The 18,124-nt window shown below is 41.7% G+C and overlaps 1 long non-coding RNA gene across 1 annotated transcript; it reads right to left on the reverse strand.

Annotated features, from left to right (window-relative positions):
• Positions 1-1,151: 1,151 nt before the first annotated feature.
• Positions 1,152-9,711, reverse strand: LOC120096224 (uncharacterized). The gene is made up of 2 exons (XR_005492382.2): positions 9,488-9,711; positions 1,152-1,606 (listed from the first exon to the last, which is right to left on the reverse strand). It is a non-coding gene; the product is annotated as an uncharacterized LOC120096224 (long non-coding RNA).
• Between the last annotated feature and the right edge of the window lie 8,413 nt (positions 9,712-18,124).

An 18,124-nucleotide genomic window follows, 5' to 3' on the forward strand; every position in this document is an offset into this window, starting at 1 on the left:
AAATTTGTTGAATATTTTAAGAAGAATCATTTCTTTTACCCACTTTTTTAATTTTTGAGAAATTTTGAACCTGAAATAATTTTAAAATTCAAGCTATTAACTAAATACATTCCAGGTGATGTGGAGATTGTCAGGATTTTTCTCTTTATTGTAACCTTTGATCCAATGAATTGCATTTGAGCAGCTTAATTGGAAAGGTTTTCATATTTGCTAGAAAGAGGGGAAAACATACCAGGTAGTAGCTTATAAAAGTTAAGGAAGAAAGCCCTCAGATATTATTCTCTTTGGGAAGGTTCTGTTTTCTTGGTTCTACAGCTCTGTAATTCTCTTTGTGCAGCATGTCAGCACTATATTCAATTTGTGTAATTGTCCCTTCCAGTTTTGCTTTTTCTTTTTGATAGGCACCACTGTCACCCTTTCTCATTGTGTGTGTAAATATTCTTGGCATATTGTTACTACATGCTCCAGACGTGTTCCTTAGGTCCTTTCAGCACCCATGTTAGACTTACAAATGATTTGGAAAATAATTACGAAAATCCACTTAAAAGACATGATGGTAACACTGAAAACATGTACCTGCAATTTCCAGTAAATATTGACAGTTTTCACCAACCTAATTGTCTGAAATTTGACTGAAAATGTGGCCAGTGATTGTGTCTTCATAGCTGCTTTTGGTTGATCTAAAAGTCATGCGGCCCTGATGTAGCATCCTCAGATGCAGCAGTGAACCTGGAAGATACAGTATGATGAAATGGGATCTGGGAAGTAGGAAGGGAAAGAAAGAAGCCACCCAGGAAAAAATGAGTGTGAATGGCTTGGCAGCAGGGGCAAAGGAAGGAGGCACATGCTGAGGTTGTTGGGCCAAGAGATGCAGCCCTGGTGCTCTAGGTACAGTGTGTCCAGGCAACCCCATTCTTTCAAAGTGAATGGAATTCTGTGCCTCTTCTATTCTGCAATTAAATCTGCCTTATTAAATAAGGCTGCATAGAGTGTGTATCCATATTCATGGGACTTATTTTGTGTTGTCTTAGTCTGGATTTTTCCTGAAAATAATATAGTATAGAGTCTGTTGCAAAACTTGAAACACCAGGTAGCAAGAATACAATAGCTGTTTGTGGCACAAAAGATTTGTACACAGATAAAGGAGAGGATTTGGTTTTTAAAGGATCAGGCTTTAATAAATTTGTTTGAGACTAAGTGTGGCAAGTGAGTCAACCATCATGAATAAAGCATGATCAATGGCAGCGACACACCCAGAACCAGTCTGTGGAGGGCTAGAGATCTCAGGTGAGCATAGAGACTCTATGCATCATGAAGCACACCTTAAAGGGACATGAAAAATGTGCACACTGTTAGAAATGCTGATCAGAAAACCCTTTCAGAAGGTGTGGAGGAAGAAGCTGTCCGTGCCCCTGTTTTCTTGTTTTCTGTCCCATCGGACCATGTGCCTACTCCAGGGTCTTTTCTCAACTGAGCAAGGAAATAAACTTGTTCAAACTCCTTCACAGGTTTGTAGCCCAGTTCCCAGCTACAGTGGCTGGCAAGGATTTCATAGATTTTGCCTACTGGAAAAGTAGCTTGGTATCTTCTCTCTTCAGGACAGCTTCTGTTTTCTCAGGGAAATACACAAGAAGAAAAAAATAAATAAATTTAAAATCGTGGAAAGCTTTAACAAAGTCTAAGGAGCATTTCTTTGATTTCAGCATCTCTAAAGACCATCTTTTCTGCTCACGGTCCCTTTTCTTTTTATCCCTCTTCTCTGAGTCCTGCCACCTTTCCAAAGCTTAGCTACTTCTGAAAACCTTTGACTGTCCCTTACTTAGATGACACTTCTTTGACCAGACCCCTTGAAGACATTCTATGCCACTAAAATCTTGATGCTCTATGGTTTACCACATAGAGTACTAGAGCATCCACTTTGTCTTGACAAGTCTCGCCTCCTGCTTATGTCTTGGCCATAGTAAGTGATCAATGGATGCAGCCATGGTTCCTGTGAGCTTGTTTCCAGATCAAGCAGGCACAAAACAGGCTGGAATAGTTATGACATGTCTACGGTGACATTGGAAACATCAAGAACCAACACTGCAGATCCTTACACAGAAAAAAGAACCAGGTCCCCCTGCTACTTGGAGGTGTGAGATTGATAAGTTTTATAGGTATTGGTCCTTGAAGCCTTTTTGTTTAAAAGGTAATGGTTTTATGTAAATATCTCCATTCTCTGTCCGTCAAAATTGCAACCAAACTCATTTCTTTGAAAAAGTTAATATTAAGCCCTAAAGTAAATCAGCTACTATATAGCTAGGAACTTGAAAATACTGCTGGTTTAATTTGCCAATAACATGACTATAGAGAATCCAAAAATATAGAATCTTTGACTTCTAAAGCAGCAAACATCCATTTTTATTCCTAAATCTTCCTTCCTCTGTAAGAGTCACCGTAGACCTAGGGACCAGTCATTTAACCTTGCTGGCCTCCATTGACTTCATCTATTTAGCCTGCTTTGCTAATCATTCCGGAAGATTAAATGAAAATAGTTGGGAGAGAGGAAACAAACAGTTTTGAAGAGAAGATACAGAGATGTGATGTAGGTCACTGTCTGGGTACCAGAAGACCTGAAGTTAAATCTGGAATTGACCACAATTCAATCTGGAGTTGTATGCCATCCAACCTTCAGGTCCTTGTTAATAAGAGATAGTAGCCAGAAGGATTGCTTTAGTTTGTATAGCTTGAAAGCACTGTGTTCCTCTCTAGCCGGTCAACACATGACACCATCATTCGACACCTGTTTTTATAAATTCTCTGAAGACCAGTAAACCCCATAGACTGAAGCTCCAGTCTCAGCAATCAAGAGAGATTCCTGAGTTTCAAATGCAAATTATATTGTGCCCCCATTAAACTTAACTGTCTGGCTTGTAAGGACGAAACAGGAATAAAGACACTACTCTTTTCCGTGATCTAGAAGAAAGAGGTTACCTTTAATTATTTGTCTAAAGACAAGTGTAATAAATGAACCAATCATCGCTAATAACACTTGATAAAAGGCAGCAGTGCACCCAGAACCAGAGTCTGGAGGTTTAGAGTTCTCAGGTGAGCATGGAGATTTTTCAAGGCATCATGAAGCACAACTTTAGGGGACATCACATCTGCGGACTATTAAAAGCAATGGTGGCAGCCAATCTTCAGAGAGTCTGTGAGGTGGTGGGAGAGTTGTTGTCAACATCTATTGCATTGGGGGCCCTGGGTATGGTCAAACACAACCAGGACATGGGGTGCAGAGCAAAGGCAGAAGCGACTGCACACAGTTGCAAGCTTTATTAATCCTTATATAGCTATGAATATGTATTACTACAATTTCCATTTTGGCAAGATACCATAAGATCATTATTCCCATGATACCAGGAACAACTGAGGCAAGACTAAACAAAGAAATACTACTAAACAAAGGTTTCTTCTCAAAATATTCACATAACAAATCACCCCTCTTCTTATCATCAAAGTATACTTGTCTTTACCAAGAGAGTTTGAGAACCGCTTCCACAGAAACAGGACACAGCAGAACATAGTTTAAGGCCAAGTGAGAAAAACATTTTCTTCTCAAGGGCAGCATTCCAGCCCCTACTTGCACCTGTCACCAGTCCTTACTATACCCTGCCTGGGAGCTGCATCTCTATGTCTTAACAAGTTGTGAATCTGATGAGCTTCTGTTGTCCTTAATGGCAGGGGGCTGTGGAAAATGCTAATCAGAAGCCCTTTTCAGAATGTGTGGAAGAAGGTATGCCTCCACATCTGTGTTCCCGTTCTCCAATTGGTCCTTTCTGCTCTAAGGAACAAGGACAGGAAATGTAGGACTTTAGAGCACATAGTTGGGGACTGAAAGTCTAGCTCCATCTAGTGACTACTCAGACCCCCAGTTTCCTTCAGCTATTGAGGTAAACATAGTGAAACCTCATAGTGAGGACCAGGGAAGTCACCTGCTGTGTGCACTTTGCATTTCTCAAAGAATTGATAAGCCTTAGTATAAGTCAATATTCCTGTCACAAACTTGTAAGACTCTCAGAGAGAATCTTCCCTCAGGAGGGAGATCCTCAAGCCCCAATGACCAGTCCGAGTCTACCGGCTGTAATCTGTAAGAGGATTTTTATTGATCAGGATACACAGGTATCTGTGGGCGTCCCAGTCAATTCGGAAGACTGGCGCGCCTAGCAGAACCAGGGACGGGTTTTTATAGTGTATTGGGAGCAGAAGCAGGCTTATAGAAGCAGATGTATGGTTACAGGGATGTGATTGGTGGAGTAAATGAGGCATATGTGTATGTTACCTATTTTGGCTATAATCATAACAGTGAGTTAGCAAAAAGTACATGGTGGTCAGGGCTTCCGAGGGGTCAGGGACTTTTTCTTTTTTCTGTCAGGTGGCCCATGGAGCAATGTCCATAATTTAGTCTGGTTTCTGCATTTTGTTTTCTTTTCTGGTCTGTTTCGTCTAAATGATGGGTCAGCTTGTCTCACATATTTAAAAACTTACTTTTTATTTCTATAGTTGAGGGCCTTGGGCTTGTACAATTTTCTTTCTGGGAGGGGGTCTTTTATTCCCCCATTTTCTTTTTTTGTCCTTGAGTGGAATCTTCCACTCAACTTGGTTAAGTTATCTCTGTTTTTTGTTGTTTTACCATCTGATACTGTTGTCTCAGCACAAAAGTTTGAATGACTGAAAGACTATATCTCTTATTATTTTTGTCTGATCTGTATAGAAACAACATTTTTTTTAGTGTAGCACACAGACTCTTTTTTAAAGGAATATTAGGTCTAATCTTTTCTTATTTTGAAGGACTACCTCTGAGAGGGAGGTTAGGTGTTCTTGGAGGTCAGCTAAAAAGTCTTTTTTATTTTTTTTTTATTTCTGAGTCAATGGCAGTTTTGAATTTTTTATAAGCCTTGTATTGTAGGGCAACAGCAGATGTCCCTGTGTTGTCCTTGTAGCACCTAGATAGCCTTAAATAATTTTTAACTCTCTTTTGTGTCTTATTAAGTCTTTAGCATCAGGATTCTAATCTGGACACTATCTGAACCTATAACCAAGGTCTTTTAGAACTTTTAAACTTGTATAGGTTGTGATCCCTGAGGCACAGTCTCAAGAAGTGTTAGGAGTACTAACATATGTAATATTATATCATTTGTAATAAAAATCAAGCCTATCTTTATACCTATTCTGAGGGAACCCAGGGCAAACAGGCAAACATGAAATTTTTGTTTTTAAAACACACTCCTAAAGTGAGCATTATAGCAACCTCTCAGTCACTTAAGTCTAGGGAGCTTTTTGAAGATCTGAGTGTCCCTCTAGGTCCCAGCTCTTAGTCCCAACAGCTAGTACGCTGCTGGTGAGGGCTGAGACTTGATGGCTGTCAGGGTGGTAAGCAGCACCAGGTGCCGTCCTTTTCAGTGAGGCTCGAGTGTCTGGGCTCAGTGTAGCTGTAGTCTCTAACCTGGAACTGATGACATGTCTCAGGGGTCTCTGGGGCATAGGCTGCTGTCAGCTGTGAGCAGATTTTTTTCTTTACCACCTGTAGGTCTTTTAGCCTGGCATATAAATCATTATTACTATGACATGTTGGTTCAGTAACATCATCTAATATAGTGAGGGGAGCTGAGGCCCCATATAAGATCTCAAAGGGGGTAAAGCTGAATCTGGAAGGGGTATTTCTTGCTCTGAAGAGAGCAAGAGGGAAGGAGTGTCACCCAGTCTATGTCAGTCTCCATGGTTAATTTGGTCAGGGTCTCTTTTAGAGTCTTATTTATTTATTTTACCTGTCCTGAACTTTGAGGTCTGTAAATATAACGTACTTTTTAATCAACCTCTAAATATTTGTCCACACCCTGGCTTATCTTGGCAACGAAAGTAGGGCTGTTGTCTGACCAGATTACCTTGGGCACTCCAGACCTGTGGAAGATTTCTTCTAGTATCTTCTTGATGACTATTGAGGCCGTCTTTTGCTTGGTGGGGGAAGCTTTTATCTATTTCTGAAGAGATATCTATAAACACTAGGAGACATTTGAAATCATATTTTTTTGGTTTTATCTCTGTGAAGTACACTTCTCAGTACTATCTAGGCCATTCCACATGGAGCCTCCTACCATAGTCAACTTTCCTGAAAACAGTTACCTTTTGGCCTAGTATACATCAGTGTACTATCTGTTCTACGAGATACTTGAGACCTGTGACATAATATTTAGTTTTCGAAAACGTCTGGATGAGTTTGCTTACCCCGAAGTGAGTCTATTGATGCATTTGTTTTATCATGGCCTCTGCCTGTAAAAATTGTAGCAGGATTTTCTTTCTCGTTGAGGTGTACCAGAGTCTCTTCCTCGGCCTGGCCGGGTCATGGAGGGGCCTTAACATAGCCAGAATCTCTTTTTTTTTTTTTTTTTTCCCTCAGATGTTAGCAGGCCCCTCTGCTGATGGGCTGTAGCAAAGGCATACGTGCTGTCCACATAGATGTTAAGTCCCTTTCTCAGTCTAAGGGCTTTGGTGAGGGGAGCGAGCTCTACCCTCTGAGTAGAAGTGTCTTTTGGTAGGGCCTGAGCCCATATGATTCTGTTTCTATCTACCATTGTTGTCCCAGTCTATCTTTTTTTTTTCTCTAAGAAGCTGTTCTCATCTATGAACCAGATGGCATCTATCTCATCTGTTGGCTGATCAGTCCGATCTTTATGTCACCCCTGTGCTTTAGTGAGCACCTGTTGTCAGTCATGAAGGGGGGTGTCTAGGTCTGGGTCCGGGAGCAGGGTTGTAGGGTTTAGACTCATAGGGGCAGTCTGGAATCACAAGGAACAAGTGGGATACCCGGCCCACGCCAAGGTCCACTGTTCTTTGGGTAGTCCATGAGTATCATTTGTTGTCGGTAGTCCCCTGTACTCAAGGTCTTTTGTTGGACACTAGCCCATTTGGGCGTAGGAGCACAGAGTGTTGGGCCCCCGTATTCACAAAACAACTGGGCAGGCTTCCCTTCTATCTTAGCGCATAGCCAGCACTCTAGGACCAAGAGGCTTGCCTTATGGGTTGCTGGAGAGGCCCCTCTTGTTCTTTCTGGGGCAGTCCCTGACCCAGTGTCCTTTTTCCTTGTGATAGGCACACTGGTCTTTAGCTAGGAATTTTCTTCTGTTGTCAGGTATTGTCTTCTTAGGTTCTCTAATTACTGTGGCCAGTAAATATTCCTCTCCTGTCTTTTATCCCTCTTTAGCTCTCTAGCTTATTTTTTTTTGTCTCTTTTTTTTTTAGCTTTTTGTTCTTTTTATTTTTTTTAGTCGCTCTTTTATATCTTCTGTATCTTCCTCTATAGCTATTAGATGTTGTCCACTTATGTAATTATATTTTAACTTTATTTTTTTCTGTAACTTATAATAACTCTCAGCAACTTAGCTTAACCCTTTAAATTTTTGTAACTTTTTCTCTTTATATCTTTTTTTTTATCTTAGCCAGATTGGTGGGGCATTTTTTAGCCCCTCGGAGACCTACCCTTGGAGCCTGGTGGCAGACCCGGAGCACTCTCTACCTTCAGGGGTATTTAAGTCAACAGTCAGGAGTGAGGGTCTTTTATCCATGTCTGGATTTATCTTTCTGGCCTCTAGTAGGACTCTGTCTTTCCTCGGTGATAAAGAAGTACTGTAACAGTAACTAACAAGCATCTCAAATGGGATGGTGAGAAAATAAGAGAATCTTGAGAATAGAGGTCCACTGAAGAGGACAAATAGCATTTAGTCACACAGCTAAACCAGGAGGACTTTTTGGGACAAAAAGGCTGTTGTAAAAATAAGCACAAGCTTTGTGTCTGTGAAACAGAACGGCAAACAGAGAGGGAGCTGATCTGTTACCGACTATCTCTCTGGACTTAAGAACTAATAACAAAAGGATGGAGAGATGGTTAGGACCTGGATGCTAGATGTCAAGTGGCTGACAAAAGAATTGTAACCGGTTCACCTGGGACTTTCAAGACCTCAGTAGCAGCCCTTTACCAAACTGTCTCAGTGGAAGGCCCATGGAAAAGAAAACATTAATACTGACCTTGGCCACAGCCAAAGCCTGAATTCTAAATTTTGACTGGCAAAACAAAGTTCTTCACAGTTTGTTGTAGATTCTTTTTGAAACTATTTTAGGGGCTTCTCTGTCCCCCAACCTGGGGCATTTTGGCCACAGGGGCAGGAACTGACTGCTGTGGGGATAGGATCAAAGGCACTCTCCATGTCAATGCTGACTAACAGGGAAGGTTATTTAATGTTGGAGACCAACTCCTCTCTTGGAATAGGGCCAGCAGATAAGGCAGGCTCCCTTAAAGAACTTCTCTTAATGAACACTCTCCTTTTGTGAGCAAGTGTTGAGCAAGTGCCACTAAAGGCAACAACTGGAATTATTATTTTTCAGGGCCAAAAGTCTCATAAAACAACCACTAACTCTATATTATCTTTTTGTTGTCAAAGCGTCAACACTGGCTGGCCTCATCACATTGAAACTCTTCTTACGCTGACTTGGCCAGAGCTGTGCCACTGCCCACGCGCAGCCTGTAGCTTGCTAGCAGGCCTGCATGCTTGTCACCCTCAGCCCCTATATTTTTCTACTCTGTGCTGTCCCTTCCTTAGAAGCTGTGAATGTTTAAGCAACAGGAAGAATTTTTCTTCAAGATCTAAGGTAAAGCTTTTAGGCTCTTGTTAATACCTGCTTCAGACAGGGTCACTCACTAACCTGGAGTTCTTCATACACAACTGTTAACAGCAGCTAGACTGGACAAGGGGAGCAAAGGGAGGGGCATCTCTCTTTGGGGAGGAGGCTCAAGAGAGAAAGATAAAACTCCCCGGCAGAAAACAATTTCTCTCAAGCAAATTATTTTTAACTTTTAAGTTAAACACCAAGAGGACCAAGTAAAACTCCTTGACAAACAAAGCAAACAGTTTCATGATTTCAATCACAGTTGTCATTCCAAGATTTCAAACACAGTTGTCAGTCCAAGTCCAAAAACGAAACAAAAGCCAAAAAGACACTGGACAATACCACAGAAAACAAACCAGACAAACAAGACCAAGACAAAGCATCCTATAACCAATGTCCACAGATGTTCAAAGAAAATTAGGACACAAAGAAGACAAACAATTCCAACAGTCAGACAGACAGATGCACCGCGTGGCTTCGGTGTCAAACTGAAACCAAAAATTCAGACAGAGGCGACAAGGGTCCGGATCCTTCAGTGGATCCGGCTCTTTTCTCTCTCCTCCAACCCAAAACCACATATCCTTCTGATACAGGCTGAGCCCCGAAAAACCGGGCTCCAAACACCCTTGGAACGTCTTCCAGGGCTGCGGGGGAGAAGTCCGAGCTCGTCAGCTGCTTCTCTGGCCCGCCCAAATACAAACGGTATAGACCCAAGCCAAGTAACTAAGCATTTACAGAACAAGTCACAAAGCAAGACAAGACAGGACAAGACAAACACTGGCCAGCTTACCTTCCGGTGGGTGGTCGGTGGTCTCTAGGCAGAGGATCTCCGATCCCGGACGAGCCTCCATAATGTAAGACTCTCAGAGAGAATCTTCCCTCAGGAGGGAGATCCTCAAGCCCAGTGACCAGACCGAGTCCACAGGCTGCAATCTGCAAGAGTATTTTTATTGATCAGGATACACAGGTATCTGTGGGCGTCCCAGTCAATTCGGAAGACTGGCGCGCCTAGCAGAACCAGGGACAGGTTTTTATAGGGCATTGGGGAGCAGAAGCAGGCTTACAGAAGCAGATGCATGGTTACAGGGATGTGATTGGTGGAGTAAATGAGGCATACGTGTATGTTACCTATTTTGGTTATAATCATAACAGTGAGTTAGCAAAAAGTACATGGTGGTCAGGGCTTCCGAGGGGTCAGGGACTTTTTCTTTTTTCTGTCAGGTGGCCCATGGAACAATGTCCATAATTTAGTCTGGTTTCTGCATTTTGTTTTCTTTTCTGGTCTGTTTCATCTAAATGATGGGTCAGCTTGTCTCACATATTTAAAAACTTACTTTTTATTTCTATAGTTGAGGGCCTTGGGCTTGTACAATTTTCTTTCTGGGAGGGGGTCTTTTAAACTGTTACTTTTCTTTTTCTAGGGTCAGCTAACCATTTCATAGGAAGAAATAATAATAATTATTGTTATTGTTCTTGCTATTATTATTATTATTATTATTATTATTATTATTATTATTATTATTATTGCTAGGTTGGAACCTCTGTTCACTGCAGGAGAAGCACCCCAGAAGGCAAGTGAGGATTGAGGAGAGAGTTCCCCCAGGTCTACTCCGTATCTTTTAGCCTCCTCCTCTGGATGCTTTTTACTTCTGCAGGGCACCAAGCTTGTTTTCCTGACAGTGTTGAAGTGGCTTGAGGACTACCCATTCTGACCTTTTATTTAGATGTATTTTCTGAAATCTGTCCTAACACCATTCCAATGTACTGCCCCCGAGAAAGGCTCCTCCTCAGGTACCATGCCATCTCCCCCTTTTCTTGTTTGACCTTCAAATGTCTCAGTTTATCATTGTGCAAGTATCTTTCCTAACCTTTGTCATATCTTCTTGGCCTAATTGAAAACACTGTATTTCCTATTCCGTACTCCCTCTTCAAAGTGTTTGGGCATGGGTTGGGTTCCAAACTTGCCTTTTAAAACTTCTGGTATGTTTTCCTATTTCTTTGAGTTCAGTCTTTGATGATGTATTTGGGTTTCTATTGCTGTGATGAAACACCACGATGAAAATTCAAGTTGGGGAGTAAAGGAGTTTGTTTGGTTTGTGATTCCACAGCACTGTTCATCACTGTAGGAAGTCAGGACAGGAACTCAAAACAGGGCAGGACCCGGAAGCAGGAACTAATACAGAGGCTGTGGAGCAGTGCTGCTCATTGGCTTGCTTTCCACATTGCTTGATTTCCTATAGAAACCAGGACCACCAGACCAGGGATGGCACAACCCCCAATAAACTGGACCCTCCCCATCAATTACTAGTTTAGAGAATGACTTACACCTGGATCTTACGGAGGCATTTCTCTCAATGGAACTCTTTTGTTCAGGTAACACTAGCTCGTGTCACGACATGACTGGCAGGAGGGGGCAGCGCAGATCTTCCTGGTTGCTGCCACCGCAGAGAGCCCGTGGGCAGCACCCCGAGAGCGAACTTGAGCCTCGGGACCACAGGTAAGACCAAATTTTCTGCTGCAAGAAAGCTGCCTGGTGAGCTCAAGACACACGGAAGCAGAATTCCTCTAGGACCGGGCATGTCCTGTGTTTACCGGAGGTCCCACACCCGTGGATCCCGGCCTGCAGCAGCTCTCTGCTCCCAGACCCCGTGAGAGAGAGAGACCTCACCACCTGGTCAGGTGGGCACTCCTGAGGCTGCAGAGCGGAAGAGACCACCAACACTGCCCACCCCTGCCCACATCCCTGGCACAAGAGGAAACTGTATAAGGCCTCTGGACTCCCGTGGGGGAGGGCCCAGGAGCGGCAGGACCCCTGCCTGAGACACCGCCGGAACCTGAAGGAAACACACCGGATAAACAGTTCTCTGCACCCAAATCCCGTGGGAGGGAGAGCTAAACCTTCAGAGAGGCAGACAAGCCTGGGAAACCAGAAGAGACTGCTCTCTGCACATACATCTCGGGCGCCAGAGGAAAACACCAAAGGCCATCTGGAACCCTGATGCACTGAGGCTCCCGGAGGGGGCGGCGCAGATCGTCCTGGTTGCTGCCGCCACAGGGAGCCCGAGGGCAGCACCCCACGAGTGAACTTGAGCCTCAGGACCACAGGTAAGACCAACTTTTCTGCTGCAAGTGACCTGCCTGGTGAACTCAAGACACAGGCCCACAGGAACAGCTGAAGACCTGTAGAGAGGAAAAGCTACACACCTGAAAGCAGAACACTCTGTCCCCATAACTGACTGAAAGAGAGGAAAACAGGTCTACAGCACTCATGACACACAGGCTTATACGACAGTCTAGCCACCGTCAGAAATAGCAGAACAAAGTAACACTAGAGATAATCTGATGGCGAGAGGCAAGCACAGGAACCCAAGCAACAGAAACCAAGACTACATGGAATCCGAGCCCAATTCTCCCACCAAAACAAACATGGAATATCCAAACACACCAGAAAAGCAAGATCCAGTTTCAAAATCATATTTGATCATGATGCTGGAGGACTTCAAGAAAGACGTGAAGAACTCCCTTAGAGAAACACAGGAAAACATTAATAAACAAGTAGAAGCCTACAAAAAAGAATCGCAAAAATCCCTGAAAGAATTCCAGGAAAACATAAATAAACAAGTAGAAGCCCATAGAGAGGAGACACAAAAATCCCTGAAAGAATTCCAGGAAAACACAATCAAACAGTTGAAGGAATTAAAAATGGAAATAGAAGCAATCAAGAAAGAACATATGGAAACAACCCTGGATATAGGAAACCAAAAGAAGAGACAAGGAGCCATACATACAAGCTTCACCAACAGAATACAAGAGATAGAAGAGAGAATCTCAGGAGAAGATTCCATAGAAATCATCGACTCAACTGTCAAAGATAATGTAAAGCAGAAAAAGCTACTGGTCCAAAACATACAGGAAATCCAGGACTCAATGAGAAGATCAAACCTAAGGATAATAGGTATAGAAGAGAGTGAAGACTCCCAGCTCAAAGGACCAGTAAATATCTTCAACAAAATCATAGAAGAAAACTTCCCTAACCTAAAAAAAGAGATACCTATAGGCATACAAGAAACCTACAAAACTCCAAATAGATTGGACCAGAAAAGAAACACCTCCCGTCACATAATTTTCAAAACACCAAACGCACAAAATAAAGAAAGAATATTAAAAGCAGTAAGGGAAAAAGGTCAAGTAACATATAAAGGCAGATCTATCAGAATCACACCAGACTTCTCGCCAGAAACTATGAAGGCCAGAAGATCCTGGACTGATGTCATACAGACCCTAAGAGAACACAAATGCCAGCCCAGGTTACTGTATCCTGCAAAATTCTCAATTAACATAGATGGAGAAACCAAGATATTCCATGACAAAACCAAATTTGCACAATATCTTTCTACAAATCCAGCACTACAAAGGATAATAAATGGTAAAGCCCAACATAAGGAGGCAAGCTATACCCTAGAAGAAGCAAGAAACTAATAGTCTTGGAAACAAAACAAAGAGAATGAAAGCACACAAACATAACCTCACATCCAAATATGAATATAACAGGAAGCAATAACCACTATTCCTTAATATCTCTCAACATCAATGGTCTCAACTCCCCAATAAAAAGAAATAGATTAACAAACTGGATACGCAACGAGGACCCTGCATTCTGCTGCCTACAGGAAACACACCTCAGAGACAAAGACAGACACTACCTCAGAGTGAAAGGCTGGAAAACAACTTTCCAAGCAAATGGTCAGAAGAAGCAAGCTGGAGTAGCCATTCTAATATCAAATAAAATCAATTTTAAACTAAAAGTCATCAAAAAAGATAAGGAAGGACACTTCATATTCATCAAAGGAAAAATCCAACAAGATGAATTCTCAATCCTAAATATCCATACCCCAAATACAAGGGCACCTACGTACATAAAAGAAACCTTATTAAAGCTCAAAACACAAATTGTACCTCACACAATAATAGTGGGAGATTTCAACAGCCCACTCTCATCAATGAACAGATCATGGAAACAGAAATTAAACAGAGATGTGGACAGACTAAGAGAAGTCGTGAGCCAAATGGACTTAACGGATATTTATAGAACATTCTATCCTAAAGCAAAAGGATATAACTTCTTCTCAGCTCCTCATGGTACTTTCTCCAAAATTGACCATATAATTGGTCAAAAAACGGGCCTCAACAGGTACAGAAAGATATAAATAATCCCATGCGTGCTATCGGACAACCACGGCCTAAAACTGGTCTTCAATAACAATCAAGGAAGAATGCCCACATATACATGGAAATTGAACAATGCTCTACTCAATGATAACCTGGTCAAAGAAGAAATAAAAAAAGAAATTAAAAACTTTTTAGAACTTAATGAAAATGAAGGTACAACATACCCAAAATTATGGGACACAATGAAAGCGGTGCTAAGAGGAAAACTCATAGCGCTGAGTGCCTGCAGAAAGAAAGAGGAAAGAGCAAATCTCAACAGCTTGACAGCACACCTAAAAGCTCTAGAACAAAAAGAAGCAAATACACCTAGGAGGAGTAGAAGGCAGGAAATAATCAAACTCAGAGCTGAAATCAACCAAGTAGAAACAAAAGGACCATAGAAAGAATCAACATAACCAAAACTTGGTTCTTTGAGAAAATCAACAAGATAGATAAACCCTTAGCCAGACTAACGAGAGGACACAGAGAGTGCATCCAAATTAACAAAATCAGAAATGAAAAGAGAGACATAACTACAGATTCAGAGGAAATTCAAAAAATCATCAGATCTTACTATAAAAACCTATATTCAACAAAACTTGAAAATCTTCAGGAATAGGACAATTTCCTAGACAGATACCAGGTACTGAAGTCAAATCAGGAACAGATAAACCAGTTAAACAACCCCATAACTCCTAAGGAAATAGAAGCAGTCATTAAAGGTCTCCCAACCAAAAAGAGCCCAGGTCCATGCGGGTTTAGTGCAGAATTCTATCAAACCTTCATAGAAGACCTCATACCAATATTATCCAAACTATTCCACAAAATTGAAACAGATGGATCACTACCGAATACCTTCTACGAAGCCACAATTACACTTATACCTAAACCACACAAAGACACAACAAAGAAAGAGAACTTCGGACCAATTTCCCTTATGGATATCGACGCAAAAATACTCAATAAAATTCTGGCAAACCGAATTCAAGAGCACATCAAAACAATCATCCACCATGATCAAGTAGGCTTCATCCCAGGCATGCAGGGATGGTTTTATATATGGAAAACCATCAATGTGCTCCATTATATAAACAAACTGAAAGAACAAAACCACATGATCATTTCATTAGATGCTGAGAAAGCATTTGACAAAATTCAACACCCCTTCATGATAAAATTCCTGGAAAGAATAGGAATTCAAGGCCCATACCTGAACATGGTAAAAGCCATATACAGCAAACCAGTTGCTAACTTTAAACTAAATGGAGAGAAACTTGAAGCAATCCCACTAAAATCGGGGAATAGATAAGGCTGCCCACTCTCTCCCTACTTATTCAATATAGTTCCTGAAGTTCTAGCCAGAGCAATCATAGAACAAAAGGACATCAAGTGGATACAGATGGGAAAAGAAGAGGTTAAAATATCACTATTTGCAGATGATATGATAGTATATTTAAGTGATCCCAAAAGTTCCACCAGAGAACTACTAAAGCTGTTAAACAACTTCAGCAAAGTGGCTGGGTATAAAATTAACTCAAATAAATCAGTTGCCTTCCTCTATACAAAAGAGAAACAAGCCGAGAAAGAAATTAGGGAAACGACACCCTTTATAATAGACCCAAATAATATAAAGTACCTCGGTGTGACTTTAACCAAGCAAGAAAAGATCTGTACAATAAGAACTTCAAGACACTGAGGAAAGAAATTGAGGAAGACCTCAGAAGATGGAAAGATCTCCCATGCTCATGGATTGGCAGGATTAATATAGTAAAAATGGCCATTTTACCAAAAGCAATCTACAGATTCAATGCAATCCCCATCAAAATACCAATCCAATTCTTCAAAGAGTTAGACAGAACAATTTGCAAATTCATCTGGAATAACAAAAAACCCAGGATAGCTAAAGCTATCCTCAACAATAAAAGGACTTCAGGGGGAATCACTATCCCTGAACTCAAGCAGTATTACAGAGCAATAGTGATAAAAACTGCATGGTATTGGTACAGAGACAGACAGATAGACCAATGGAATAGAATTGAAGACGCAGAAATGAAACCACACACCTATGGGCACTTGATTTTTGACAAAGGAGCCAAAACCATTCAATGGAAAAAAGATAGCATTTTCAGCAAGTGGTGCTGGTTCAACTGGAGGTCAACATGTAGAAGAATGCAGATCGATCCATGCTTATCACCCTGTACAAAGCTTAATTCCAAGTGGATCAAGGACCTCCACATCAAACCAGACACACTCAAACTAATAGAAGAAAAACTAGGGAAGCATCTGGAACACATGGGCACTGGAAAAAATTTCCTGAACAGAACACCAATGGCTTATGCTCTAAGATCAAGAATCGACAAATGGGATCTCATAAACCTGCAAAGCTTCTGTAAGGCAAAGGACACTGTGGTTAGGACAAAACGGCAAACAACAAATTGGGAAAAGATCTTTACCAATCCTACAACAGATAGAGGCCTTATATCCAAAATATACAAAGAACTCAAGAAGTTAGACCGCAGGGAAACAAATAACCCTATTAAAAAATGGGGATCATAGCTAATCAAAGAATTCACAGCTGAGGAATGCCGAATGGCTGAGAAACACCTAAAGAAATGTTCAACATCTTTAGTAATAAGGGAAATGCAAATCAAAACTACCCTGAGATTTAACCTCACACCAGTGAGAATGGCTAAGATCAAAAACTCAGGTGACAGCAGATGCTGGCGAGGATGTGGAGAAAGAGGAACACTCCTCCATTGTTGGTGGGATTACAGATTGGTAAAACCATTCTGGAAATCAGTCTGGAGGATCCTCAGAAAATTGGACATTGAACTGCCTGAGGATCCAGCTATACCTCTCTTGGGCATATACCCAAAAGATGCCTCAACATATAAAAGAGACACGTGCTCCACTATGTTCATTGCAGCCTTATTTATAATAGCCAGAAACTGGAAATAACCCAGATGCCCTTCAACAGAGGAATAGATACAGAAAATGTGGTACATCTACACAATGGAATATTACTCAGCTATCAAAAACAACGAGTTTATGAAATTCGTAGGCAAATGGTTGGAACTGGAAAATATCATCCTGAGTGAGCTAACCCAATCACAGAAAGACATATATGGTATGCACTCATTGATAAGTGGCTATTAGCCCAAATGCTTGAATTACCCTAGATCCCTAGAACAAACGAAACTCAAGACGGATGATCAAAATGTGAATGCTTCACTCCTTCTTTAAATCAGGAAAAAGAATACCCTTGGCAGGGAAGGGAGAGGCAAAGATTAAAACAGAGACTGAAGGAACACCCATTCAGAGCCTGCCCCACATGTGGCCCATAAATATACAGTCACCCAATTAGACAAGATGGATGAAGCAAAGAAGTGCAGACTGACAGGATCCGGATGTAGATCGCTCCTGAGAGACACAGCCAGAATACAGCAAATTCATAGGCGAATGCCAGCAGCAAACCACTGAACTGAGAATAGGACCCCCGTTGAAGGAATCAGAGAAAGAACTGGAAGAGCTTGAAGGGGCTCGAGACCCCATATGTACAACAATGCCAAGCAACCAGAGCTTCCAGGGACTAAGCAACTACCTAAAGACTATACATGGACTGACCCTGGACTCTGACCTCATTCCTCACACACTCATTCCCTACCTGTGGGAATCAGGTACCTTTACTGCACAGTTCCTTGACTTCTTTTCTCAACTGAGAGGTGCCATAAAACTTACAGAACCATACACACAAGAGTATCAAAGATGGCAGGCTCTTTGTGTACCAGTCCTGGAGACTTCAACTTTATTGCTTAAGTCTTAGCCTAGACTCATTGACCAGCACGTCAGTTGACTGGAAGATTTAATGTCATAAGAATCATAGATACTCTTAGATAATTTCCTCCTCGGGAGTAAGTTGCCTTTCTGGGCCACACCTTCCTTTCCTGTCCTAGATTTTATGTTATGGCAGTAGCTAAACAGCTCCATTTTGTTGGTCCAATGCTATCATCTCTCACTTCTTAGTTGCACTACAGTGGCCTCCCTTGTGAGGAGCATGAGAGGATGGTGAAGGAATGTTCATGAAGCTGACTCAGTTTGACTCATAGCCTCACACTAGGTAAGAAGGAACCCAGAGAACAAAGCTCAAACCCTACTATGGAGCCAAAGCCGTAACTGATTTAAGATTTAGGAGAGAGTTGATTCTTGGAGCAGTGGTCAC

This window comes from Rattus norvegicus, chromosome 13 (assembly GCF_036323735.1).
Source record: "Rattus norvegicus strain BN/NHsdMcwi chromosome 13, GRCr8, whole genome shotgun sequence".
In the NCBI taxonomy this organism is placed as follows: Eukaryota; Metazoa; Chordata; class Mammalia; order Rodentia; family Muridae; genus Rattus; species Rattus norvegicus.